At 37.3% G+C, this 27,754-nt stretch overlaps 1 protein-coding gene and 1 pseudogene across 2 annotated transcripts in view; both read left to right on the top strand.

Moving 5' to 3' along the window:
- The window catches only part of LRRN1 (leucine rich repeat neuronal 1), a 37,632-nt gene that overhangs the window by 5,110 nt on the left and 4,768 nt on the right, over positions 1-27,754 (top strand). The window lies entirely within an intron of this gene.
- On the top strand, positions 12,267-13,308 carry LOC128592376 (ribosome biogenesis protein BRX1 homolog; annotated as a pseudogene).

Genomic DNA, 27,754 nt, shown 5'->3' with positions numbered 1-27,754 from the left:
TTAAGCAGTGAGCACATAGAATCATACTTAGGATAACTAAAAGAGCTTTACAAAGAAAGGTGGCTTAATTGGTTTCATGCCTATAATTTTCCCCTTTAGAAAAAAGTGTTAGAATGGCAATAGAGAATGTCATTAGCCTGCTTTGTTATTTTACAAAAGTAATAAGTCTTAATTTGCATCCATAATAATCAATGTAATCAAGTACTGTACAGAGAGTCAGGAACGCACAGGCTTAGTTCCCAGCAATGACACTGATGACTCAATGTCTGACCTTCTCCATGTCCTGCAACCCTCCTGGTGCTTCACAGCCCTGGCAGAGTTGTGTTTTCATGAGTCTAGGAATGCTGGTAGATGTTTCTGATATTACCATTGCAAAGAATTTGATTTCTGCCCCCACGGGCTAGACTTATGTGGAGAGCTAATGGTCTGGGGGACAGTCCCCACCTTTCTATAAGGTAATTTAATTTTCTGACCCTAATGTCAAGAGTTTTTTTCTTTTCTTTCTTTTTTTTTTTGTGTGTGTGTGTGTGTGTGTGTGTGTTCTCCCACTAATATTGACAGTTCCCCACCACTTCACCTAGGTCTCCTTGAGGGAAAATTTTTTTCCAAGGATATGGGAAGCTGTTTACAATCATCAAACATTTGTTCACCCAATAAATATACATTTATTTATATATTTATATTTATTTATACACCAGCTGTATGCCAACCATTTGGGGTGGCACTAAAACTAAGAGATGTTAGTTTGATTTTTCTGTAGCTTGTACACTGAATCCATCATAAGCATTTTGTTTCTGTGAATCCAGGTATTTTTCTACAAATATGTATTGATTGCCCAGTAAGAAAAAGGCATTCTGCATAGAAGAATACAACCAAGGGTGATTTTGCCCCTTAGGGTATATTTGGCAATATCCAGAGACTTTTTGTCAGTTGTGACAACTGAGGGTGGGTACAACTAGCAGCTAGTGGGTAGAAGCCAGAGATGACAGTAAACATCCTGAAAAGCACAGTAAAGTTCCCCCCAAACAAAGAATTATCTGGTCCCAGTGCCAGGTAGTGCTGGGGATACTGAGGACATTACCTCTGTCCTCAATGAGCGTTAGTCTCAGGAGGGGTTACTGACAGGCTACTGACAGGGGCCATGTAGTAGACTGTGACTTTGTGAGTGCAGGCTACAAAAGCACAGAAGGAATCTTCATTCAGATATCGGCTGTCAGCAAAGGCTTTGAGAAACATACCTGTTAATTCACAGAACAGGCTCTCGCTGGAACACAAGTGCTCAACAGGAGACGTTTTCGATCTAACCTCATTGAACATAAGTGAGTTGGATGGTTGCTTGAGAGAGGGTAGACTCCTCAAGTTTGTTAAGAACTCTAAACTGAAGATGGGAGTTGTAATTCTGTGTAGGACTCAGTCCGAATTCAGTGTGTCTTGACTAGACAGGAGAGGAGGCTGGAAACAAGGTCAGTAGCAACAAACAGGGGACAGCACTAACTGTAAAGTCGACAAAGCTAACACTGCCTCATCTTTTAGAATTGTAAATTTTGCAGAATCCTTACATATTTGTCTCATTTCACCTACCACCTTTTTAGATACCAGATATTACTGTTGTTTCTCCTTTTTTTCCTAGTGACTAAGAGACAAAAGCCAGGAGAGGTTCATTGTGACCATGGACAAGTCACTTAATATATCATGAAGGTCTGTCTGTAGAAGAAGAAAGGTTGCAAGGCTGCTCTTCCTAGCACAAGTTGAATTTGTGTAAGGTCATACATCTAGAGAAGGACTGGGGCAGGGAAGGACCTGAGGCTCCCAGCCCTGTCACGCCCCGTGCCTTTTCCAGCTGTTCCAGGGAGCACAGGTAACAAGATGACTCGGCATTGTAGTAGCTCTCAGGTTACCAAAGAAAGCATAGACCCTGGGGGTCTATCAATTAAAAAGTATCATGCAGGGGAACTTAAGCTGCATTTCCCAAACACTGAGGATTAATCGACCCCTCTCTGATATATCTTCAACTGACCTTAACAGCTTAAAACAATACTTGTGGCAAGCTGGGAAGAAGGGTTTGTAGGACGGTGATGCTAAAGTTAAAAATGAGATAACTTTGAGCATACGGAAAGAATGGAGGATATTCTGCCTGGAAAAAATATAATTGTTGCATAGTTTTGTTTTGTTTTATTTTTCCTTTTTTCTTTGGCAGGGGCATTTCGGCTTTCCTACCAGAGAAGGATGACCAGTGTATGCATATATAACTCACATATGCACACACACGTGGATACACGTACAACAGGAGGACAGATGTCATACCGAGAAGTTTATGTTTACAATATTTGCTTTTTATTTATTTCATTTTTTTTTTATTTTTTGTAGATACAGAGTCACACTCTATTGCCCTTGGTAGAGTACTGTGGCGTCACCCAGCTCACAGCAACCTCCAACCCCCGGGCTTAAGCGATTCTCTTGCCTCAGCCTCCTGAGTAGCTGGGACTACAGGCGCCTGCCACAATGCCTGGCTATTTTTTGGTTGCAGTTTGGCGGGGGCTGGGCCTGAACCCGCCACACTCTGTACATGGAGCCGGCGCCCTACCCAGTGAGCCACAGGCGCTGCCCAATATTTGTTTTTTAAATAAGACTTGCACATCAGAATGCGATCTTTCCTCAAGGTCTTAAAGGTGTACTGACTTCTCTCACTTATCTCGGATAGTATACTATTTTTCTACTAGAAGACTGAGAAGCTACATGAACACTCAAGATTCTTTTCATTTTCTGTGATTTCCAAGATCATGAATAGGCTTTAGTAGGACTTCAGCCGTGTCTTGAGAATTTCCAAGACACTAACAGAATTTACATTAACAGACCATAATAGAACCACAGGGGCAGTGGAATGGCAATGCCTGGATTTTTATTCTAGCTGTGGCCTGTGCAATGAGGACTGCACGTAAAGCTCAACTCCCCAAAGGACCAGTTAGTGTCACTGTTCTACAGAGACACAGCCAACCTCCTCACATACTTAGCAATTCATCCTTTCTCACTCAGGAGCCCAGGTGAAAACTCAGGTCACCTCAAGCCCTCGGAAGGAAAACACAAAGTATATGGGCAGGTGCTGGTGGGATATTCTTTTCTTCATGCATGAAGGGTAGACCAAATGGCTTCACTACAAGGACTGAGCAATAGAGTGAGAGATTAGCTTTATGCCTTATAGTAATAGGGGTCCCCAATTATATCCCTGGACCCCACTATTTTTCTTAACATACCATAGTAGTAATAGCAGACTGATAATGATATTCAACATTATTTGTATCTTTCCAATGTATTATGAACTATCACAGATACCTTACGTGCATTAATTCTTTTGATCTTTATAACAACAATAACATAGACACCCACTTTACAGCTGAAGACACTTAGGCAGACAGCAATTAAGTAACTTGTCCAAGGTCACATAACTGTGGTGTACTTAATAAATATTTGTGGAGTGAATGGATGAATGAATATACTTCTGTTCCAGAGGACAGAGTCTTTTATTTGAATCCTCACAGCATTCCTGCCTTACAGGCAAGGCACTTCCAAGAACTGCCTCTGTGACTTTCTGAATGATAGAATTGCTGGTCAGTGGTAGAGCAGGGGTTGAACTTGCATCTGTCTATCTACACCTGCACTGTTAAAGCCTTGGCTATATTTCTTCCTCTTAATTTGCAACCATAAAATAAAAGGACTGGACCAGATTAGTTCTCATAGCATAGTCAGCTTGGAAAATCCTATAATTCCATATTAAGCCTATATAAAATAAATCATTTTTACTACTTTTAATTCTGAAATCTAGTTTATTATTTTTATTTAACCAATCTTTATTGAATAATGCTTTAAAATTATGTTGGAATTATTAATGGAACATGTTTTTAAAACATTTAAGATAAATAATTTTAAATAGATAAAAATGTATATCTAAAGATTTTAGTCAAACCATTGCCATCACACTGCATATTAAGTTATATCATTGTCTAAATTTAGGAGATTTCTAAAAATTAAAAAGCATCTTTCTAGAGAATATATAGGAGAGAATGATTCATTTTGAAAAAATTACAGAATTTAGCAAACCTAAGTAGATTGCTGAATCCTATAGAAATTATTGAATGTGTTTTACAAGAGCATCAAACTGCTAGCAACATTAAAAACTACTACGTGAGATTTGCTCCTAAATTTTGTTTTGCTTTAAGGTATCCTTCTGATATGCCAATCATTGCCATAGTGTTAAAGGACATGCAGCCCACGAAAGGGGAAAGAGTGGGTAACAAGGCAGATCCTAGGGTTAGGAAGAATTAGTTTCAAAACTACATCTCAGTTCTGTGATCTAGAGTGATTTCACAGAGCCTCAATATCCTCATCTGCATAATGGAGATAATAATGGTTATCTGCCTTCTAGAATCATTGGAATTATTCAATGAGACCATGCATATGATACCCTTCACACAGTTCTTGAACCAGGGTTAGTACTTTGTAAATAGGAGCTATGTCTACAAGTAGTAGTAGTATGTTGACGTTCAACAATGCTGCGTGCTATTGTGTCTACATTCTGAGGATGCTAATTCAGAGGCAAGTGCAGAAAGTTTAAGGGTTAGGAAGATTCAGACTAGATGTTTTATGAAGTCAGTAGTTCACATGGTTGTCACCTGTTGTGGTAGACCCCAAAAGAGCTTTATCTTTGTCTAGACATGCAAGAAATTTTGAGTCAGCTGGCATGCTTTGAAAGAGCTGGCAAACAGATAAATACATTAGAGTCTTTTTTGTTTGTTTCTAGATTCTCTTTTGTATCTGCTTTCTCTTTCTTCTCTGAAAATATTATAACACCCCTGAGTTGTAATTCATGGATTCACCTTTTCTAACCAGAGAGACTCGGTTAGATTCAGAGCTGTCATTCCACAAAGGGAAGCTGAATTTCAGATGTTGTAACTAACAGACCCCAAATCTTAATCTTACTGTATCCATTGTGATAATAACATAGTTGTTGGGGCATGTAAAATTCTCAGAGCAAGTGCTAAGCATCTTCTAAGTGCTCAATAAACAATGCTGCTGCTATTGTTATTGTTAATTTTTAGTATCACCATCATCTTACCATAACATCATCTTGTTTCTTGACCAAATCGCAAGGCTCCTGGGTGGAACCAGATTAAAACATTGGTGCAGTACAACCAAGTCTTCCTGTAAGCAGGGTCAGTCACAAAGCAAGAGAAAGTCACCAGGCAAGCCAAGTCAGGTATGACCCCTTAGATACATCCCTCTGGACTAACGTAGGGTTGCTATGACTTAGCCTTTATGGCACCTACCATGTTTCACCTAACAGATTTTCACTTGCACGTGAATGGGAGAGTTGAGAATATTACATGTGTTCTCTCATTTTAGGCAACTTCATATTCTTTGTCTTGTTTAATCCTCAAAATCAGTGCTTCCCAATGGTTGTATTTAGATTTACAGGTCATTATACTCTTAGCTCTTGAGGACAGCCGGTACCACTCAGCTGGTCACCTGGCTATCCTCATGGGCCTGATAAATGTAATTTTCTAAGCATACTGAGAAGAGCACATACCAACCCAAGGAGTTAAATATTTTCTCCATTTTAAAGATGTGGGGGAAAGCCTGAGATAAGAAACATGTCCAATATCTTATAGTTAATAAGTATGTGTAGGAACAGATAGTCTCTCTGGTTTTCTTCCAGACTGAGTTAGTCACAGATTTTTCCCACATCTCCTTGTCCTCACTTCAAGTATAGCATGTGTCATCTTAATTCAGGATTCTTTATTATACATCGCTATAATACCATCACCTACCAAAGGGCTTCTTAAGGGAAAAAAATACAACTGAATCTATAAAAGCACTTGGCACATGGGAAATACACTTAGCAAATATTCACTCAATAAAAGAGGAAAGGGGTTTCCATATCATATGTACATTTCACTTAGCTATACTGCTGCTTTTAAATAATTTTTACAAGGTTATTGTCTCCTTAGTTTGGTAGAAAATGAGTAGTTCATTTATTATACTCATGTTACTGAGGTACTATTTTAGAGAGGTTATTATAGAAAGTTGAACTCATTTGGGAATGCTTTTATGATATTATTGCCAAGGAAGTGTTATTAATCAAAAAGTATTCATTAAATGCATGTAGACTATCAAGTGCTATTAGCAGGATGACACAGGGGATGAAGAAAATGTACGTGGTGTTATTTTTGTCCCAAATGAGCTTCCAGACTGATTTGGGAGATAACGAGTGAATAGAGGCAAGACAAATAACAAAGTGATGGTCTGTAGAAATTCTACAATGCAGAAAAACAGGGATTCCGAGCAGAGGAGGCTGGGTTTGAATCTCAACTCTATCACATATCAGCTGTGCTCAATCTTGGTTTAAAGACTCAATTTATTGACCCCCAGATATTCTCACCTATAAAATGGAGCAATAATATCTACCCTTAGGGCTGTTACTAGGATATATGGAAAAGCACTTGGTACAGTTCTTAAAACATGACAGTCATTCACTTCAATCATTTGACAAATATTTACAGCACCACTTGTGTGCAGATCTTTTTCTATGAGCTAGGAATACAGTGGTGAGCAAAACAGATGATACGTGCTCCCTTCTCATGTGGACCTTGTCTTCTGATGAGAGATAAAACTAATTCTCTCATCATACAAGTAAACGTAAAATTATGGCTGCATAAAGTACAGTGAAAAAGAAGTACAGGAGGCCAGGAGAAAATAACATGGAGGCTTCTGAGAAAGGACCTCCCTAAGGAAGTGACAGTAAACCAGACTCACAAGGACAAAGATGCATTAGCCAGGCAAAGGGTGTGGAGAGAGGAGAGTTTTGTAAGCCAAGGCTGAGAGATTGGAAAGACCTTGGTGGGTTTGAGGGACGGAGACAAAACCAGTATGGCTTAGAAAAGAAGAAATGGGGACCTTCTTTTCCCTTTACTTATGAAGCACACTTGGAATTCAAAGCAGACAGTATTTATACAAAGTTCAGCCAAAGAAGAAGTTGTTATATACAGAAGAGATGTGGCACCATAACAGAAAGCTTGAATTGCTGGAGAATGAAATCGCAAGAACAATTCTACTGAGTCTTGGCTGGCTGAGCAGCATGCCAGTATCTGAAATGCGGACCAGCATATGCCAAATTCCATTAGCTAAAGGGCACACCGGGGAGAAAGTCTCTCCTCCATTTCTGTGTGGCCTTGAGCATGTTGACTTAACTTTTCTGAATCTGAGAATCTTGTTTTAAAAAAAGTAACATTATAGATTTGTGCAAATAGAAGCATATACTCTGTGTGAATGTGGGACATAGTGTCTGGTAAGTTAGCTTACCTTCTTTTATTTTCTGCTTCCATTGCATTTTTCTTTCCTATAATACATTTTCCTTTTTATTGTATAATAGATGAACTTCTGATTAAGACATGAGTTAATTAACACATCGCCTGTGTTGCTCACAGGTGTACATTTTCTTTTTTTATGCTAGTTTGGGGATAGCTCAAAATCTCTCTTGCTTGGCATACAAATAAATGATTCATGTGTAGAATGTCGTTCTTGTTCGTGATCTCCATGGTGTAAAAATACACTTAGCCACATCTGGCTGGTGTTAACATGAAATGAAGTGACTGATGTTGTGTGTACCAGATCCTCCATGAGATTTAAATGGGGAGTAATTTCATTAGGGCTCTAATGACCCTTAACAGTTGTTATTGATTCGTCCTCAGTGGAAAGATTTACTTTTCTGCCTGATCTGAATTACTATGTTTCATAATACAGAGATAATTTCAACACTGAGTTAGCATGTTGCCCCCGTAATAATTTGTTTTAGTTCCATATTTATATCAACTTATAACTAAATTTAGACACTGTAATATTACCATATACCATCTTCCAAAAAGATGGTGGAGTTATATATTCTGTTATTTTTCAGTAAGATGTAAAGAGTTATTCTTCATTACATGCTTTATAGCAGCAAATCTCTGGCTCTGCAGCACCTTTTTTTATTAGTCTGCTTTTCTCTCTATGCCCCTTGAAATCTTAAGTCTTCTGCTAGATCTTTATGAGAAAAACTCTTAAATCTCCTGCCACCATAACCTCACCCTCAAACTCCAGTGCTATGTTTCTAAACACCTGCTGGATATTTTCAACCTGAAAATGACAATATCACTAAAAGAGCAAGAGAAATGCAGTGGTTTCCAGGATTCATAATGAACTGGCTGTACAGAAGCCAGTTCTTATATTTATTAATATAAGAAGAAAGACATTGCCTTCTGCAGAAGAATGAGACCACTGCACACTAGTCCAGGAGGGAGGCAACCTGGGATGAAATTACTCCATCTTTCCCTTCACACCCTCTAATCACTCAAAAGAAGGTCATCCCACTTCCAAAAGGAGCTCTCCGGTGTTCTGGGAACCATTATCACTATCATCTTAGAATTATTTTTAACTCTTCCCTCCCCTTGCTTCTCATCTAGTCAACTGTAATATCTAATAGATGGTTCTCTAGTAGTAGTTCCCTAATGTCTCTTAACTATCACCCTTCTTTGTTCCTATCACTACAATCCAAATTCCAGACCTCATTACCTCTTATTTAGCTTACTGTGTTTCTCAGTCAGTTTTCCCATAGCCATTATGTTCCCTCTCCAGTCTGTCTTACACACAGCTGCTAGATTACTCTTTCTGAATTAGGGAAATGATCCCATAATCCCCCCGAGAAAAGGCATTTATTTAGTGGTCCTCACTGGTGATGAGATTCGTGCTGGTATATTCTCAGTGCCCTTCCAGTTGTACTCAATGCCCTTCCACTTTGCTGTGCACGCTGGGAATCAGATGTGTATAGACTATATCCATAAATGAGTCCCTCATCATCTCATTTCTTGCTGGATTCTGCTTCCTGCAGTAGTTAGCTCAGGGATGCTCAACCATCCTTTGTAGGTTGACCTTAACCTTGCCTGTCTCTTGTACTATGGTTGGAATGTATTGTTCCTCCAAAATTCTTATGTCAAAACTTTAAACCCCTAGGTGATGGTGTTAAGAGCTGGGGCCTTTAGGAAAGTGATTACGCCATGAAGGCTCTGCCCTCTTGAATGGATTAGTGCTTTTATAAAAAAGGTTGAAGAAAGTGCTCTAGGCCCCTTTGTCCTATCTCTTCTGCTATGTGAGGATACAGCCTTTGTCCTTTTTGCCCCCTACCATGTGAGGATACAGTAAGAAGGCACCACGGTGGAAGCTGAAAGCAGCCTCACCAGACACTGGCTCTCCTGGCACCTTGATTTTGGACTTCCCATCCTCCAGAACTGTGAGAAAATAAATTTCTGTTCTTTATAAATAATCCAATTATCAGGTATACTGTTACGGCAACAGGAATGGATTAAGATGTCTTGTAAATGGTCCCTTCTAAAAACCTTTCTTTTTTCACTCCCTTTTGAATGTACCATCTGTTTCTTCTAGGTCTCTAACAAAGATAAGAAATAAGAGAAATGTTCTTAGTGAAGTGTTAAAGGCCCTCCACATCTAGAGACACCACCCTCCCTTTCTGTTAGTTTCCATTCCTATTGTGGCATAACTTTAATCCCATTCAAAATAAAATAGTTCTAATCCATGGATCTATTCCAAGTTGGCTGCTTTGGTTCTCTTTTACTGGTGGTGTGCTGGTAAATGTTTAAGAGCCTACCCTCCAAAAAGATAAGACCTGATTTGTATGACCAGTTTTAATTTACCAACATGATGTCTCTGAACTCAGATTGAGAAAGAAATGCTTGTAATTGGCTCAGAATACCACTTCTGTGCACACCATTCCCCCTCCTCCTGGGATGCTCTGTAGGTCCCCGTCTCCCCCTGCCCCAGTGCCTTACACAGCAGAAAAGTTGCTCAGTACACTATTCCAATTCATTGCTGTCACTGCTGTGGGCATTTGGAATGATACAAAACCCTAATTACCAAATACATGTTGATGGTAACATTTCTCTGCCTAGAATTTTTTGGTGAGTGCTAACATGTGCTGGTTAGATTTTTGAGGCTTGAAAACCATGAACTGGAAAGAAGCTACTTCTCACAATTTTATGCCAACTTGCTGAAGCTTAGTACTTAAAGTTGCTTAATTCTCCAAGAAAATAATTCTTAGCTTTTAGTGTTGTTTTCAAATTATAATTGTTATTATCTTCATTTAAATATAATTTCAAGTAATAATAAACCACCATTAAAAATATTTTCTCAATATTGTAGCCATTTGAGCATTCCATAGTTTAAATTAGGTCCCCATAAACCTAAAACTCTACAGAAACTTCTAAGGTGCATGGTAGTCCTAGACAGACAAGATTGCACTGCAATTTATTCTATAGTGTATTTTGTTAAGACATAACCTTTTTATTTAGTCGGTCCTCATTAAAAAATGATTTCTATATTTGAGTTCAAAGCACAACTACAGTTTCTATTAGAAAGTTTATTTTGCTTCATTAAAGCATAATTTCTATATTTAAAGTTCAAAGCATAACTATAGTTTCTATTAGAAAACCAGGAGGTAAAGAGGTAAGGTAATAAACATGATCTTGTAATAGCAGTAGCTTACTTTCTATTTTAATGGTTATAAATGACAATATGGATGTTCGATTCAAATTGCTCTTTTTACTTTTAATTTAATAAATGCATTGAAGAGAAACTACAGAATGCGCTATGATTTATTAATATTATGCCTGCTGGCATTTTAATGTCATCAGCTGTTCCTTCGCACCATTTGATTACACAAGGCCTAAACTGCATGATTAAAGACCATCCCACTAATGTGCACTGCTGGATTTATGGTGTCCAGGTCATCCACCGTGTGAGCATTTTGTGTTTTGGACCATTAGTTTCAAATGCATACTAAGATATGGGAACACACTGGCATCAAGGAAAATCTATAATAAGAAACTATTTCAAATTCAGGGAGGTAGCTTTCACCTGATTTTAATTTGCCAAAACAATTTGAAAACTTGATTAGAAGAAATCCTAATTAACTAGATATTTTTCCCCCTGGAGTCCACTTTGAGAAGAAAGGGGAAAATGAGAAGAAAATAACTTAACCAGGGCTTTAGATTAAAAAATAAATTCCAATATGAGTTCATTATTGGGGTCTTGAAGAAAACTATCTTTAAAAAGAATATATAACTATCCTTATCAAAGGCAAGAAAGTAGATATTAAAGTTTAAAACTGAAAGCCTTCTAGAAAACCTTCAGAAAATTAAACCAGAAAATTAAATTTGCAAATTCCTTGAACCTTATCTTCTAATTAGCCAATGTTTTACTCTACAAGTTAGTGTTCATCTGAGTGTCTCTGTATCTAAGAGAATAGTGTAGTATATTCTTGGAAGTCCAATAGGACAATTGAGATGGAAAGGAACATGTGCTGATTTAATCTCAGCTCTTTCATCTATTACCTGTGGGAATTTGACACCATTGGATTAGTCGTGATTCTACTGAGAACCAGTAGGATGGAGGGATGGAGAGGGAGAGAGCGAGCTTCATGACAGGAACTGGCTCACATGATTATGGAGGCTAAGAAGCTCCACCATCTGCCACCTAGAAAACCCGTTAAGCTGATGGTCAGTCCTACTATTGTACGAAAACATAGGTAAAGCAACTGCTATGATTTTTATTTTGTATTCCTCTCCCCATCCTTGTCTTTGGCCATTGGGACACCCTTCCTCAGAGATCCACAGTGGCCCCCAACCTTCAGAGGGAAGGTTAGAACAGACAGGCACACCTTTTACGTGCAATGGTTAATAAAATCAAATTCTTTAAGTCCTTATTAGAATAAAGTTATACGTACATACAAAAATAGTTTAGAAAAGGAATTTGAAACCAAGTTTAGTTTAAGAGTTCAGGGACAGATGGCTTTATTTTGCTTCTTTAAAAAAGACAGCATTCAGTCTGCTTGAGTTCTATCAAGTCAAAGGACAAATAATGTCATTCACCTGAACACTACTGTCTTTATCCTTTACGCTAAGGCTATAGACAGTGCCATATATATATCCGTCTTCAAATTTTAAAGGAACATTTTAATGTGAAAAGGATATGTTCTTGACATTTTCTCAGTCAAAGTTTAAACAGTGTTTACTTAGTCTTCTAATTGGCAAATTCTAGGCAGACACTTCAGAGAAATAGCACTAGATTAGAGCTAAAGGCTCCCATCTAAGGACACTGGATGTTTTTCGTTTTTTTGTTTTTTTTTTAATTAAAATGGAGGCCCTGAACGTGGGCGCTGGAGCAAAATGGTGGCAACCAAGAGAAAGCGATGTGGAGACCTGGTGGCTCAGGCAAAGAAGCCAAAAAGAAATGAAAAAGATGCCAGCTGGGGGGTGCAGTCGCTGCAGAGTAAGTGAAGAAGGAAGAGAGAGACCATATCCCAGGCCCCGTTTGCAAGGGCAAGTGGAAAAATAAGGAACGGATTCTCATCTTTTCTTCCAGAGGAATAAATTTCAGAACAAGACATTTGATGTAGGACTTGAGAACACTGATGCCTCATTCTAAAGCAGATACTAAAATGGATTATGAAGATAAATTATTTGTGATTAATGAGGTCTGTGAAATGAAAAACTGTAATATGCATCTATTTTGAAGCTAAGAAAAAACAGGATCTCTATATGTGGCTTCCAAATTCACCTCATGCGCCATCTGCTAAATTCCTTGTTCAAAATATTCATACCCTCGCTGAACTAAAGATGACTGGAAACTGTTTGAAAGGTTCTCGGCTTTTGTCTTTTGACCCTGCTTTTGATGAGTTACCACATTATGCTTTGTTAAAAGAACTCTTAATTCAGATCTTTAGTACACCATGGTATCATCCGAAAGGCCAACCATTTGTGGACCATGTATTTACTTTCTCCATTTTGGATAATAGAATATGGTTTCAGAACTTTCAGATCATAGAAGAAGATGCTGCTCTTGTAGAAATAGGACCTCGTTTTGTATTAAATCTCGTAAAAATTTTCCAAGAAAGTTTTGGAGGACCAACTTTATATGGAAATCCTCACTACCAGTCACCAAACATGCATTGACATCTCATAAAATCCATCACAGCTGCAAAATACAAAGAGAAACAGCAAGTGAAAGAGGTGCAGAATGAAAGCGCCAAAGACACTTGTTCCCCATGATCCCACTGCAGATGTGTTTGTTATACCAGCTGAGGAAAAACCGATAGAAATCCAGTGGGTAAAACCCGAGCCCAAAGTGGATTTGAAAGCAAGGAAGAAAAGGATTTACAAAAGGCAAAGAAAAATAAAACAGAAGATGCACAAGGGGAAAACAAAGTGAATCAATGGACAACTAATTTGTTTTTCAGTTACTTTGTATTTATTTTGTATTCAGCACGTGAATACTTTTATTATTTGGTACTATCTTACATATAAGTTAGTGTGACATTCAAAAAAAGAAAACTTAAAAATCTTAAAATTAATGATTATCTTTTCTAAATAAAATATTTCCAGAATTCAAAAAAAAAAAGTTAAAATGTCAGATAATAAAGACGACTACTGGATTAAAAATTTAAGAAAAAAAGAAAAATCATGAAAATTGCAGAAGACTTCTGATAGGTACTCATGGTGGATTTTATTATATAACTGGATCATTTTTAATATTTTAAATTCTCACAAGTTCTTTATAAAGAATTTAAGTCTTTGTGTAAATCTTCATACACTTGCATTTATGACACTAAAGAAAAAAGCAAAAAAAGAAATCAAGGAAAGATAGTACAGAGCTTTAGTTCAGCAAAGTAAAATGTAAGAAATGTTCTAAAATGGATGTGAAAATGTTTGCCATTTTCTTGATGAGAATTATTTTCACTATTACAAACTGAACTTTAATTCAGTCTGAGAGCAAATGAGAATCTGATACATGATACAGTCTAATGGAATTTGCTTGAATTGGTTAGCATCCAGAATCTATGGCTTGCTATTAGCAGCCTCCATATCGGCACTTACACTGCCCACAGTGATGAGTCTGTTTTTTCATTGGCATATCTGTAGTGTTGAATTTACAATACAAAGCCATTATAGCAGCAGCTCCTTATGCAACATTTATTAACAGGACTTGGTGAAATTTGTCTGAAGTGAAAATACTAAGCAATATACTGTGAAGTACTAAAGGAATGAAACTGGGCCTTCTAGGCATATTAAGGCTGCCAAACCAAAGATTTAACATTTATTTAACATTTAATCATGCTGCTAATTACAAAGCAATTATTTCATATAGACCTAGTACAGGAAGCAAATTAAAATAATCTGTAAAAGACTAAAATTAATTGATTTCATGGTACTTTTGATATCATTGCATTTGCTGGTACTAAAAGGAGCAATAAAAATAGTTCAGTTATTGGTTGATGTCTTGTTCTCTTGAGTCTTCTGTCACTATCTCAATTCATAACGTTAACTTACCTGGCTTATGTATTCATTCAACAACCATGTCTGAGTGCCCAGTTCTGCTAGGTCCTGTGCAGCAAACTTTCTATCAAAACTCTTCATTTCTGAACAATTGTAAGCAGCCTTTTCTTTTGGAAATATGGTAAGAATAATGACATTTGGTATAGGGTTAAATATTTTTTGTTTAGGTTATTTCTCTATGCAAGATGTTCTTCCCTGATTATGACTTTGAAATACAGTAGTAAGGAGAGCACTGGAACACTGTGATACCTGACAGGAACTCTGTTCTGAAAACTGTTGTCTGCCTCATCCTGAGAGTCTGGGCAAAAGAATTCTATCCCTATACATTTCCTTCTGGATTCAAATTATGTGAACTTTTTAAGAGTACACTGGCTTTTCCTGCTCTGGCTGTTTGCACTCCTGTTATCCATATACTTGTTTCAGACAGCCTTTGTTCTCACTGGTGTAGCACAGAGAAACCCAGTAAATGGAAGACTGTTTAAATGTATCTTGAGACATACCTTGATTGATTTAGCCAACATTCATTGAGCACGTGCAGGCTAGTCAATGTGTAAAATGCAGTGCCTAGCATGATGAATAAAATATAAACTTGGACCTCAATCCAAGACTTTAGGTCACCTCTGAGAATGCTGTGATGATTGACTAGAGAGGAATGGAATAGAGTGGCTTAGAGGAAATCCAAGTCTAGCTGTGTCTTTGCAGTTACCATGCAGCAGCTGACATGCCTGCTAGACCCTCTAAGCCTGTGAGTGGTGGTGGGTTAGAGCCAGGCCTATGGCTAGAGTAATCAAATTTGGTTGGCATTACAGCCCTCTGTGAAGCTGCTTAATATATACATACACTCCCAGACCCCATCCCAGACCCACTTCATAAAAATCTCCATGTGATACAAAAATTTGCATTTAAAAATGATCTCCAGGTTAATAAACAGCTAAGTTTGAATATCTAGGGCTGCGCTGCCTGATGTGGTATAGCCACTGGTCACATCTGGCTATTTAAATTTAATTGAAATGAATGGAAATAAAATGTAAAAATTCTATTTCTCAGCGGCTGGGCTTGGTGGCTCACGTCTGTAATCCTAGCACTCTCTGGGAGGCCAAGGTGGTAGATTGCTTGAGCTCAGGAGTTTGAGACCAGCCTGAGCAAGAGCAAGATCCTGTCTCTACTAAAAACAGAAAAAGTAAGTGGATAAAGTGGCACACACCTGTAGTCCCAGCTACTCGAGAGGCTCAGGCAAGAAGATCGTTTGAGCCCGGGAGACAGAGGTTGCTCTGAGCTATGATGATGCTACAGCACTCTAGGGCCACAGAGTGAGACTCGTTGTCAAAAGAAAAAAAAAGAAAATCTATTTCTTATTCCCATCAGCCACAATTCAAATGCTCAGTAGCCACTCAAAGAGCTACCATGCTGATGGGCAGTGCAGATACAGAATATTTCTGTCATCGCAGGAAATTGTATTGGATGGTACTGATGGAACAATCACAGGTTGGCAATTCTCATCTCTCCTTCCATAGATCCACATATCTCTTTATTCTTCTCTTTTGACATCTGTCTCCTTTTACAGAGACACTTGTATATTAATCTTAGTCTCCGTCATAAGATTATAAGCTCTTTGAGGACAGGGTCTGGGCTTCCTAACCCTGTGACATAGTAAATACTCAATGGGTATTTTTTAATTTAATTAAATTAATCTGGTTCAATTCGTTTTATTGGACCTCTTGCCTTTAGACTGACCCCAATTTCATCAGAGTCGAGAGCAAAGGATGGATAAGAGAGCATGCATTTCTCAATCATAAGCATTAAGATAGATGAGGAGCAGATTTCAGCTAAATTGCAAGGTTTGTTTTTTTTTTTTTGTTACAGTAAGGCATTTTTTTTTTAAAGCATAGTAGAAAAGAACCAGAGATGCAGCAGGACTGTGAGGATTTGCAAGCTTAAAACTGTTGCCATATTTGGGCACATGAAAGCACATTTTAATTGATTCTGTTACTTATTTGTTTATTGAGTGCCCACTATGACCTTAGATGTCTCATTTTGGACAAGACAGAAACAAATTCCCTACTCCTTGAGACTCACACTATCACACTGACATATGGAAATATTGGCAAGGATTTTCCCTGCCCAGGCAGGTTGCGATAGGAAGGGGGTGTGATTTCGACTCTGGCATCAGATTCCTGGATTCACAGAAAACCTCTGCCACTCTACTGCACTGGCTCCAGGACTTCAGCCAGGTTACTTCATTTTCCTGAGTCTCCATTTTGACATCCATAAAAATAGGAAACTCACTCCATAGGGTTGTGAGCATTAAATGAAATAATTTATATAAAGCTCTCAGTGCATGTTGCATAATAAAAGCTTAATAAGCACTCAGTGCCGTTCTTCTTACAACTAGTTCTTACATAGTTCAGCCAAAACTATGCTACAGTGAACATTCAGAAGTGAAAAAATGAGAAGTGTCTATAAGGTTAGAAAATACTTTATTATGTGGAAAGGATACTTCCTGTCTTTCCTGAGCCCTTTTCTTGGTGGATGCCCATTTTTTGTTTTATTTTTTTGATTTTTTTTTTGGTGAAGCATTTAACTTGTTTGGAAAACTTTCCAAGACAATTAGAAATGCTTTGGGTGTGATTCAGCCTCTCTAAGGTATAGAAAGATATGTGCTTTTTAACACAGTGCTTGCAGAGGAGAATCCTCTAAAGAGGCTTATCATTAAACTGCAAAATTGAAATCCTAAGTAACTGGAATGCAAAGATTTAATTAGCATTGTCTTATTAAAATAAGGTGTGACTTTATTCTTACCTTCAAAAATGACATTGCCTTTGAAAATACATCCTGGAGGCGGCGCCTGTGGCTCAGTGAGGAGGGCGCCGGCCCCATATACCGAGGGTGGCGGGTTCAAACCCAGCCCCGGCCAAACTGCAACAAAAAAAAAAAATAGCTGGGCATTGTGGCGGGCGCCTGTAGTCCCAGCTGCTCGGGAGGCTGAGGCAAGAGAATCGCGTAAGCCCAAGAGTTAGAGGTTGCTGTGAGCCGTGTGATGCCACGGCACTCTACCCGAGGGCGGTACAGTGAGACTCTGTCTCTACAAAAAAAAAAAAGAAAAAGAAAATACATCCTGGAAATGAGCTGACAAGGGAATAATTGGATCTTGAAGGTAGTCACTTGATACCTGGGGAGATTGTAGGTTGAACCTCCTGAGTCCTGTCCCATTGTTTTGTCTGAGGGAGAAGGAAATTTGAAATTTGCTTGGGTACTTGTACATAAAAATAAAATAAATTAGAAATCTGAGACCTATCATATTCTCACTTAAGACTCAATAAAAACTGCCTTTGCTTTAAGATCTTCCTAGTATTCTAGAATCTACTCTACCATTTCCCAAAGAATAGAGGATGTCTTTGTGGTACCCAAGCTATTTGGCAAACAGGTAAACTGTCCCTAGGTCTTCACTGTGACTTTTTGAGGTCAAATCATTTGGAAAGAATCTGTATTACCTTCAAGAGCTGTAAATAAATGCTTATAGGCAATGGCCCTATATTCCTCCAACTTCATTGATAGTCCCATTCATTTGATTTATAATTGGACATTCTTAGGATGACTATGTGACATGTGGGAGGTGGTACTTACAGCATAGGCTTTAAAACTGGAATGACTCAGTTTGACTCCTGCCTCCATTGTTTTCTAGTTGTGTCACAAACAGGTTACTTAATATCTCTATTCATTGGTTTCTCATAGAACCTACTTTCTAGGACCTGGGCCCTCTAACTCTTGATCCTGTACCCCGATCTCTGTACTTCACTGATTCGCAAACCATATTTGAAAACCAGACAGGATTCAGAGTTAGATAGCATTAGGGCATGAACCCTATGCCCATAATTACTGGCTTACTTAAGATCAATAACTTAATCTCTTCATGAAAAATAGAGATGATCATGCTTTACACCATATACATGTAAGTCACACAGTATACTGATTAGTCTTTTACATAGTATTAAAATAAGTCTATTAGTAAAGTTAGTTATATCTATATTATAATATTGATATTCATGAGGGGTCTCCTATCTTGAATGCCCAGTACCAATTCCTATTTCGAATTCTCTATACACTTCCCTTTTTTGACTTTATATGCCTTTAGAGCAGGCATCCTCAAACTTTTTAAACAGGGCGCCAATTCACTGTCCCTCAGACTGTTGGAGGGCCGGACTATAGTTTAAAAGAAAAAATTGTGAACAAATTCCTATGCACACTGCACATATCTTATTTTGAAGTAAAAAACCAAAACGGGAACAAACACAATCACACCGCCTCATGTGGCCTGTGGGCCACAGTTTGAGGACCCCTGCTTTCGAGAGTTTGCAACACGCATTCCATCACCAAATTAAGAGAAATTTAATTGATGCATTTTAAAAATTAAACTTGCAATTTGGCCATGCTATGTACCACAGATCAACATGATCAATTTGCTGCCATGTTAAAAAAAATCAATGACCATTATTTAACTGATCTGACTAATTTTTTGGAAAAGTTGGTCATTAGCATAATTAACTGTGTTATCTAACCTATCCCGATCTACCTAACCAAATGTCAAAATGGAGTTTATTAAAGAAAAAAAGCCATTGAACTATCCCTAAATTGAATGATGTTTTCCTATGCCATTAATAAATGTTGATTAATGGAGCACTAAAGGCCAATGCCCTTCAAACGGTTATAGACTCTGTCCAAGTGGTAAAGAATTTGAATTTAAACTAATTCTAGACTAGGTGAAGCCATGTGGGGTTCTGTAGCATACAGTACAATGTGCTTGGAGGTTGGGAATAGTCAAGTTTGTCCTCTAAATATGTGACCTCATCTCTCTGAAGTGTCCTCTGTACTAGGTGATTGTAGATGTGCCAGGTGATCTCAAGGCCTTTTCCAACTTTAATAGTTTGTGCTTCTGCCTGCTTGCCTTGGATCAGCTGAAGCCAAGTCAGAATCTGAGATCAGCGCTGTTCCCCAGGGCTCTTCCACAAGTTCCCTTCCTGACCATCCCAAGCCATCTACTTGGATTTAGATTCATGCCAGTTAGCACTGGGCTTTTGGCTTTTCATTTTTCATTTGTTTTGTAAATTTTCTGTGTAATTTTTAAGCCATCTAGTCTAGTCCTCCCCTGCCTACCATGCCTGGCCAACCCTGGAAGGGCTAACGTGCTGTCTGTCCATGCGCACGTCTTCTTACACATTGACTGAACTGTGACCCTAGCTTTTATGCTCAGCTTAGAGAACAGCTGTGCCTCTGGGCTTTTCTCAGAGATGTTGACCCAGTCTGTACCTGCAGTGTGTACCCTGGTCTGAGCGAGGAAGAAAACAGGAGGAATCAACAGATCACTTGTGCCCATCCTCTTCAATGCAAACTAACACATTTGCATTGAAGCACCCAAGCTTCACCCAAGCACACTAGCAAATTTTTGTTCCTATTAATAAACTAATAATACTAAAATGGGAGAAGGAAAAAGAAAGCAAAATTAGGGAAAAGATAATCAAGTCTTCTCTAGGAACCAGAAAAACCACCACAGGAATTTAAAATGTTCATATAAACACTGAATCGGGGTTCAAGGTACTTGGATTTTATTTTGTTCCCCTGGCAATTAACTGGGTCAATTTGGATCACCCAGGGGATAACTAGTGTTCTATTTGCCCTTTTAAGTAGGTTTTCCAAAAGAAAGATACGTCAAGTGAATTTTTGTGAATGTAATGCTTTAATAGCACAAAAAAAAAAAAAACGTTTTCTTCATCATAATAAACTGAGTTTGTAATTACAGGTTCCCACATATGGAGTATTTGCCAATAATATTTGAAAATTTATATGTAATCATTTAGTGATCACACATTCCCTTTAGCTCAGCATTACAGGTGCTACTATACTTACATAATTCAGAGGTTGCAAACTGGCCAGGGCCATAAAAAGACTCGGAAAGCAAATGGGTTCTGTTTGGCTTGCACAGCTAAAACATTTTTGGAGACCTTTTGGAGTTCATGAACTCTCCTGCTTTTTATATGACCACTGCTTCCTACTGGGTTGACTCAATTACCTTGACCTACCTGGCCCTTGAAGCCATTATAAGTTTGAGATCTTTGGCATATTCACACTCCTCCAACCCTCTGTAACAATTTAATAACAAAAAAGGGAAAGAGAGAGGGAGAGTGAGGAAGAATTGGCCTCTCTGAAAAGGGCTGGCAATATAGCTTTCCATGAAACTCATAGAAAGGGTTGATAAGATGACTTTCTGGGGTTCCTTTTGGTCTCAGAAGCTGTGACTACTTTTACTCTCAAACCACTTGCCATAAAATACATAAAATAGGAAACAAAGTTACATGACTTGTTCAAGGTCGTCCAGAAAGTTTGTGGTGAAGCCAAAATTAAGAATCTTTTCCCTGGAGGGCATCCTTGTTCTGTTGCTTGACCCATTCAGACAGGAGGCTGCAGTGCTTGCTGATGAATGATGCGTGGGCTCTTAGGAATAGTTCCTTATGCAAAAGAGCCTAAGCAAGCTCTACTAAGTCCTTGCGAAGGGATACACTTTATTGTTTCCTTAATGCATTATGGAGACTAGTATAGTTGTTCTTCTAATATGCGCCCTCCATCAGCAAACACTAACACATGCTACAGGGTGTTTGGTTTTGGGTCATGTGTGAACCAGGAACATAATTTTGGGAAATGGTTGAAGAAAAGAAATCTAAGAATCAGAAAGGGTCGGGGCCAGGCAAAGGTCTAAGAAATATGAACATCTTTAAATTTTGTCAATGTAGATTCAGCATTCACAATGTATTTATGAAGCCCTCTTTTCCTTCCCAAGGGAAATAAAATGTACACTCCATAAAGAATTTGCTATAGAGTTTCTCTCTTTGGCTCCATCTGCACTAGCCATCTACATTATTTAAGGTTTAGAACTTAGAGCGGATGATACCACAAAAGGCACCCTCAATTGATTTCAACTACTCATTCCTGCCTTTCATCCCCAAATACCCACAAAAACAATACTCAGTACTCAGATTCAATATGAGACAGCAAACCTGGAAGTAATGACGACAAACATCTATTGAGCACTCACTATGTGTCAGGCCCTCTGCCAAAGGCTTTACATTTGACATCTCATTTTAATTTTCTACCACTCTTGAAAAGTAAGTTTTATGATCGCCATGTTCTAAAAGAGGAAACTGAGACTTAGAAAGCTTCAATAACTTGCCCAAGGTCACAGAGCTGAATTTGAAACCAGGTCTGCCTCTCCAGAAGCCACATTCTTAACTCTTTCCAGTTTCAAACAGCTTATATTCCTGTTTCAAACAGCTTAAAGCCCTTATAGGTGTAACTATCAACACTTGGACCTGCAGCAGAAGGCAGAGTAGGCTTCAGCACAGAGGGATCCTTCCGGGAGCTTGTCCACATAATGGAGTCTGGCTTTACCCTTCCCTCCATGGGAGTGGCTAGAGGGAGAGTTTGCGTCAAGGCAATGCATTTCTTAATTTTATAGGGCCAGAAGGAAAGCTTCCTTGAACAAAAATCATATTTCACAATGTTTAATCCATTCCTAAATTTAAATAAGCAAGTTTGAATGCTGCATTAGCTCTGGATCTATTTGGAGACTGAGAAGGCTAAAAGAATAGTTTTTCAAAACATTTCTACATAACATGAATTTGGTCACCATAGAAAACGTGCATAAAAGCACATGTCCAAACAAGACATTTTTCTTCATTTGGGGATCAAAATTTTACTTCTTTATTACTGTGTCTACACTACTTATGAATGATGTTAATTTTCAGGATGGAGATTTGTGTTTTATAATTTTCCTGCCTAGGTTTTTAATTTAGTTTAAGGTAATATTTGGGCTCTGGATTTCTAACACTATTAATTCCATCGATACTGATGGAAAACTATACTGGAAATGACAAGTAAAACCAAACATTAGCCATACCTAAGCATCTTAGAGACAATTTGTTCATTCATTCCCTCCCAATAACAGGATGAAAATGAAATTTAATGGCAAACTTGATAAAGTTCCAGAGATTCAAATAAGTACTTGAGGGCCCACTATGTGCTGCATTTTTTCCAGGCCCTACGCTGAATACTTTCACATAGGGAATCATTTAGTTATTATAATTTTCAAAGGGATACATTTTATTGTTTCCTTAATGCATTATGGAGACTCCAATAAGTACTTGAAGGCCCACTATGTATAATTGGCTTTAAGTTTAGCTACAGAATCTGAGACACAGAGAATTCATGTACAGGTGTTCCTCAACTTAACAATAGTTACATCTAGATAAATTCATTATAAGTTGAAAATATCATTAAGTCAAAAACCCATTTAATACACCTAACCTGCCAAACATTAAAGCCTACCTTAAATATACTCAGAACACTTTTAGACAAAGTCTAAACACAATTAGAGAAAGTCACCTAACATAAAGCCTATTTTATTAATAAAATGTTGAATTCTCATGTAATCGAATACTGTACTAAAAATGAAAACCAGAATGGTGTTGTATGGGCTCTGAAGTGTGGTTTCTACTGAATGTGTACCACTTTCATACCATTTTTAAAGTTGAAAAGTCGTAACATCCTATTCTGAATGCATATTTCTTTTTCCCAACTCCTAGCTCTAAATCCCACCAAATATTGTCTTTTTTTTTTTTTTTAAACTAAATCTCATCTAACACAGTTCTGTGGGGAAAATGAGAGTTGTTGCCAAGTGCACTGACGGTGATGAACTTAGATGGAAATGCAGTCCATTTTCTCTGAAATTTTATATTCAGAGCAGAGTGTCCCAAACATATCTTGTTGGGCGAAAAAAATCGAATCTAATTGTATAATTGTTTGTAGGACTCTTTTAAAATGTGTACCTTGCCAATTCTGGGCCTTTAAAGCCTTGGTTTACTATTTGAGGGATTGTTTTTTTAAACTGCCAGACTTGTTTGGAGAACATCATTCTGGTAATTAGCAGGGTGTTTTCTTCTCACATGTGACAGGTCTTACAGGTCTTTGTTCTCCTAGAACAAAGCAATTTCACTTGTTTTTAAACCATGCTAGACATTTTTTATTTATTGCAGAATTTAAGATAATTAACTTGTGTATGTGATAAAAATTGGCCTGAATTATAATGGATTTGCTTTCTTTTTTATTATGGTAAAAAACACTTAACATTAAATTTACCATCTCCCGTTTTTAAGGGTATAGTTCAGCTGTGTTAAGTATATTCACATTCTTGTGCAACAAATTTCTAGACGTTTTCATCTTGTAAAAGTTGAAACTCTGTAGCTATTAAACACTAATTTCTTCCATTCACCCCCAGCCCTTGGCTACCACCTTTCTATTTTCTCTGACTTTGACTGCTTTAGTGACTTCATATGAATGGAATCATACAGTATTTGTCCTTTTCTAACTGAATTATTTCATAGTGTCCTCAAGATTCATTCATGTTGTAACATATGACAGAATTTCTTTCTTTTAAAAAGCTGCATAATATTCCATTGTAAGCATATGACACATTTTCTTTATCATTTCTTCTACTGATGGACATTTTCGTTGTGTCTATCTCTTGATCAATGGTTGCACCATTTTACATTCCCAACAACAGTGTGCAAAGGTCCCAATGTCTAATTATGGCTTTTATTTGCATTTATCTTATGAGTAGTGACGTTGAGAATTTTTTCATATGCTTTTTGATCACTTGTATATCTTACATGGAGAATTGTTTTAAGTCCTCTACTTATTTTTTTAATCAGGTCATTTTGTTGTTGCTGTTGTTGTTGTTGTTGTTGTTGAATTATAAGAGTTCCTTATAAACTCTGGATCCTAACCCTTATCATATATACGATTTGAAAATATTTCTTCCCCTTTTGTGGATTGTCTTTTCACTCTATTGATTGTTTCTCTAGATGGACAGACATTTTTAAGTTCTAAATCACCCCGTTTGTCTATTTTTGCATTTGTTCCCTATGCTTTTGCTATCATAGCTATGGAATCATTGCCAAACCCAAAGTCCTGAAGTTTTTCTCTAGTGTTTTTTTCTAGGATTTTTGTACTTTTAGGTCTTACAGTTAGGTCTTAAAAGCGTTTGGGGTTAATTTTTATATATGGTGTAATGGCCTAACTTCATTCTTTTGGATGTGTATATCCAGTTTTCCTGACACCATTTGTTGACGAGACTGTCCTTTCCACATTGTGTAGTCTTGGCACCCTGTCAAAGATGATTAGACCACATATGGAAGAGCTTATTACTGGACTCCCTGTTCCATTTGTCCATATGTCTGTCTTTCTGCCAATACCACACCATCTTGGTTACTATAGCGTTATATTTTGAAATCAGAAAGGGTGACATCTCTAACACAGTTTCAAGATTTTGGTAATTTAGGACTTCCTGATTCCTATGAATTTGAGGATTTTTTCCCCTGTACAAATTGCCATTGAGATTTTGATAGAGATTGCATTGAATCTGAAAATTATTTGTGTAATATGGGCATTTTAATGGCATTAAGTTTTCCAGTCTATAAACATGGGACATCTTCTCATTGTTTATATCATCTTTGATTTCTTTTAGTTATTTTTTACAGTTTTCAGTGTACAAGTTTTTTGCCTCCTTAGTTAGGTTTATTTCTAAGTATTTTATTCTTTTTGATGCAATTGTAAATGGGCTGTTTTAATTTCTTTTTTAGATCGGTGATTAGTAGTTGACAGAAACAAAACTCATTCGTGTATTGATTTGTATCCTACAAATTTGCTGAAATCATTTATTAGTTAATAGATTTAGGGTTAGAATCTTTAGTGTTTCCTTCTCGTAAGATCATGTCCTCTGCAAAAAGTGTAAATTTAACTTCTTCCTTTCCAATTTGGATGCCTTTTATTTCTTTTTCTTATCTAATTACTCTGACTAGGATTTCCAGTACTAAGTCAAGAATAGAAAATCAAATATTTTCACCTGGTTGTTTCTACCCACACATTAACCTGAAATAAATGTACTTTTCAATAAAAATAAATAAAATTCTCCTTTAAAAAGAATGGACATCCCTTTCTTATTCCTTGTTTCTTAGAGGAAAACTTTCAGCCTTTTACTATTTAAGTATAACTTCAAGTGTGAGCTTTTCATATGTGACTTTTATTATGCTGAGGTAGTTTCTTTGTATTTCAAGTTTGTTAGTGTTTTTCTTATGAGAGGGTGTTGAATTTTGTCAGGTATTTTTTGTGCATCAGTTGAGATGATCATGTGTTTTTATTTCTTCATTGTCTTATACATTCATTGGTTTTCATAAAGGGAATCTTCCTTGCATTCCGGGTTTAAATCTAATTTGTTCAGTGGTGTATAATTTTTTTAATATGCTGTTGAATTTGGTTTGCTTGGTATTTTGTTGAAAATTTTTGCTTCATTATTCATCAGGAATACTGGCCCGTAGTTTTCTTTTCTTGTGATAATAGATTTATTTTTTAAACATTTAGTGACTAGCTCCTGAGAAATGCCTTACATTTTAAATATCTAAACTGGCGTATGGACTCTATAAAGCTTTGTTCTATGTATACTGTCATATTCATAAAATAGGCCAGTGAAATATGCTAAAGAGAATTCAGAATGGAATACAAATAGAAGTATTTTAAACACCTCCTTTTGTGTTAAGGAAGTTCTCTTCTGTGCTCCCAAAGGAGTCATATTTAGGTTTGTGAGAGGAAAAGCAGTGTTTGATATAATTATCTAACAATCTGGCTTTCTGTGGTTGGTTGGTTGATTGGTTGTTTTTAAAGAGATATGTATGTGTCAAGGCTGGGCGTTGTGGCTCACGCCTGTAATACTCGCACTCTGGGAGGCTGAAGCAGATGGATTGCCTGAGCTCACAGGTTCGAGACCAGCCTGAGCAAGCGCGAGACCCCATCTCTAAAAAATAGCCAGGTGTTTGGTGGGTGCCTGTAGTTCTTGCTACTTGGGAGGCTGAGACCAGAGAATCGCTTGAGTCCAAGAGTCTGAGGTTGCTATGAGCTATGGTGCCATCGCACTCTACCAAGGGCAACAAACGTAAGACTCTGTCTCGAAAAAAAAAAAAGACATATGTATATGTCAAACACAGCTTGAATATTTCAATATAATTACCTCAAATCATGTAATTTAAACAAAAATGGGGGCCTTACCTGTAAGAATTCATTCAAGCTATCGCCCACAAAAGCTTTTTATATAGTAATAGACTGGGGAGTCTCAATGATTCTAATACATATTCTAGTTTTTGGTACATTTTCTTAAATTTAATCAAAACCTTAAAATTAATTGAAATTCCATCACAGTTATGAAAGGGATATTTATTCTTTTTTATTTTAAATTAAGATCGAGGAATGGCTGTGGAACAAATTTTCCTAACATTTATTGTGGCCATTGCAACCTGTTTTAGGATTGCTCTAAATAGAAACGAGAGTAAAATAAATTTATGGAGTTAATAATAATTGTAAGATGTTAGTCTCTGAGGTATGTTTTCATTTTATAGAATTTTCTGATAAAAGTCAGAGTCAGCAAGTCTTACTATTGAAAAGTTTTGCAAATATAGTCGTGCATCAGTTAACTATGAAAATATATTCTGAGGACTGGGTTATTGGATGATTTCATCATTGTGCAAACATCAGAGTGTACTTTCACAAACCTATAGCTTAGTATTCAGCTAGGCTACATAGTACAGTCTATTGCTCCTAGGTTACAAACCTGTACAGCATGCTGCTGTCCTGAATACTGTAGGCAATTGTAACACAGCGGTAGGTGTTTGTGTATCTAAACATAGGAAAGGTACAGTAAAAAATTTGTGAATTATAATCTTATAAAACCACATTGTATATGCAATCTGTCATTGGCCAAAACATCATTATGTGGTGTGTGACTACATAATTGATGGTAAAGTGACCAGATTTGCAGGTGGGGAGGAGAGATAGGAATGACAAATGTGTTTCTTCCCCCAGAGATGAGCAGCATCCAGGGTCACGCAGCATAATCATGCCATCATTTCCTTCTCCTGCCTCAGACTTTGCAGAATCTGGATGATGGGATGATTTTTATCTTGTTAGACCAGTAACATAGCTTGAATATTTTATAAAACAACAAAACTGTTGTAGGACTTTTTCTTTCTTTATACTAAAATTTGGCTTAAATACATAAAATTTAGTACTGGTTATTTTGCAAAATACAAAGGATAACAGTAGCAGCTACCATGAATTGAGAGCTTGCTATGGGTTGAACACTGGGCTTTACACATACTCTATTTTATTGAATCCTCATAGTAATCTTACGAGGGGAAAAAAAACAAACTAGTGCCTGAAATCTCTTTAGT

Source organism: Nycticebus coucang, chromosome 8 (genome assembly GCF_027406575.1).
Source record: "Nycticebus coucang isolate mNycCou1 chromosome 8, mNycCou1.pri, whole genome shotgun sequence".
NCBI lineage: Eukaryota > Metazoa > Chordata > Mammalia > Primates > Lorisidae > Nycticebus > Nycticebus coucang.
This window is presented reverse-complemented; position numbering and strand designations above follow the sequence as displayed.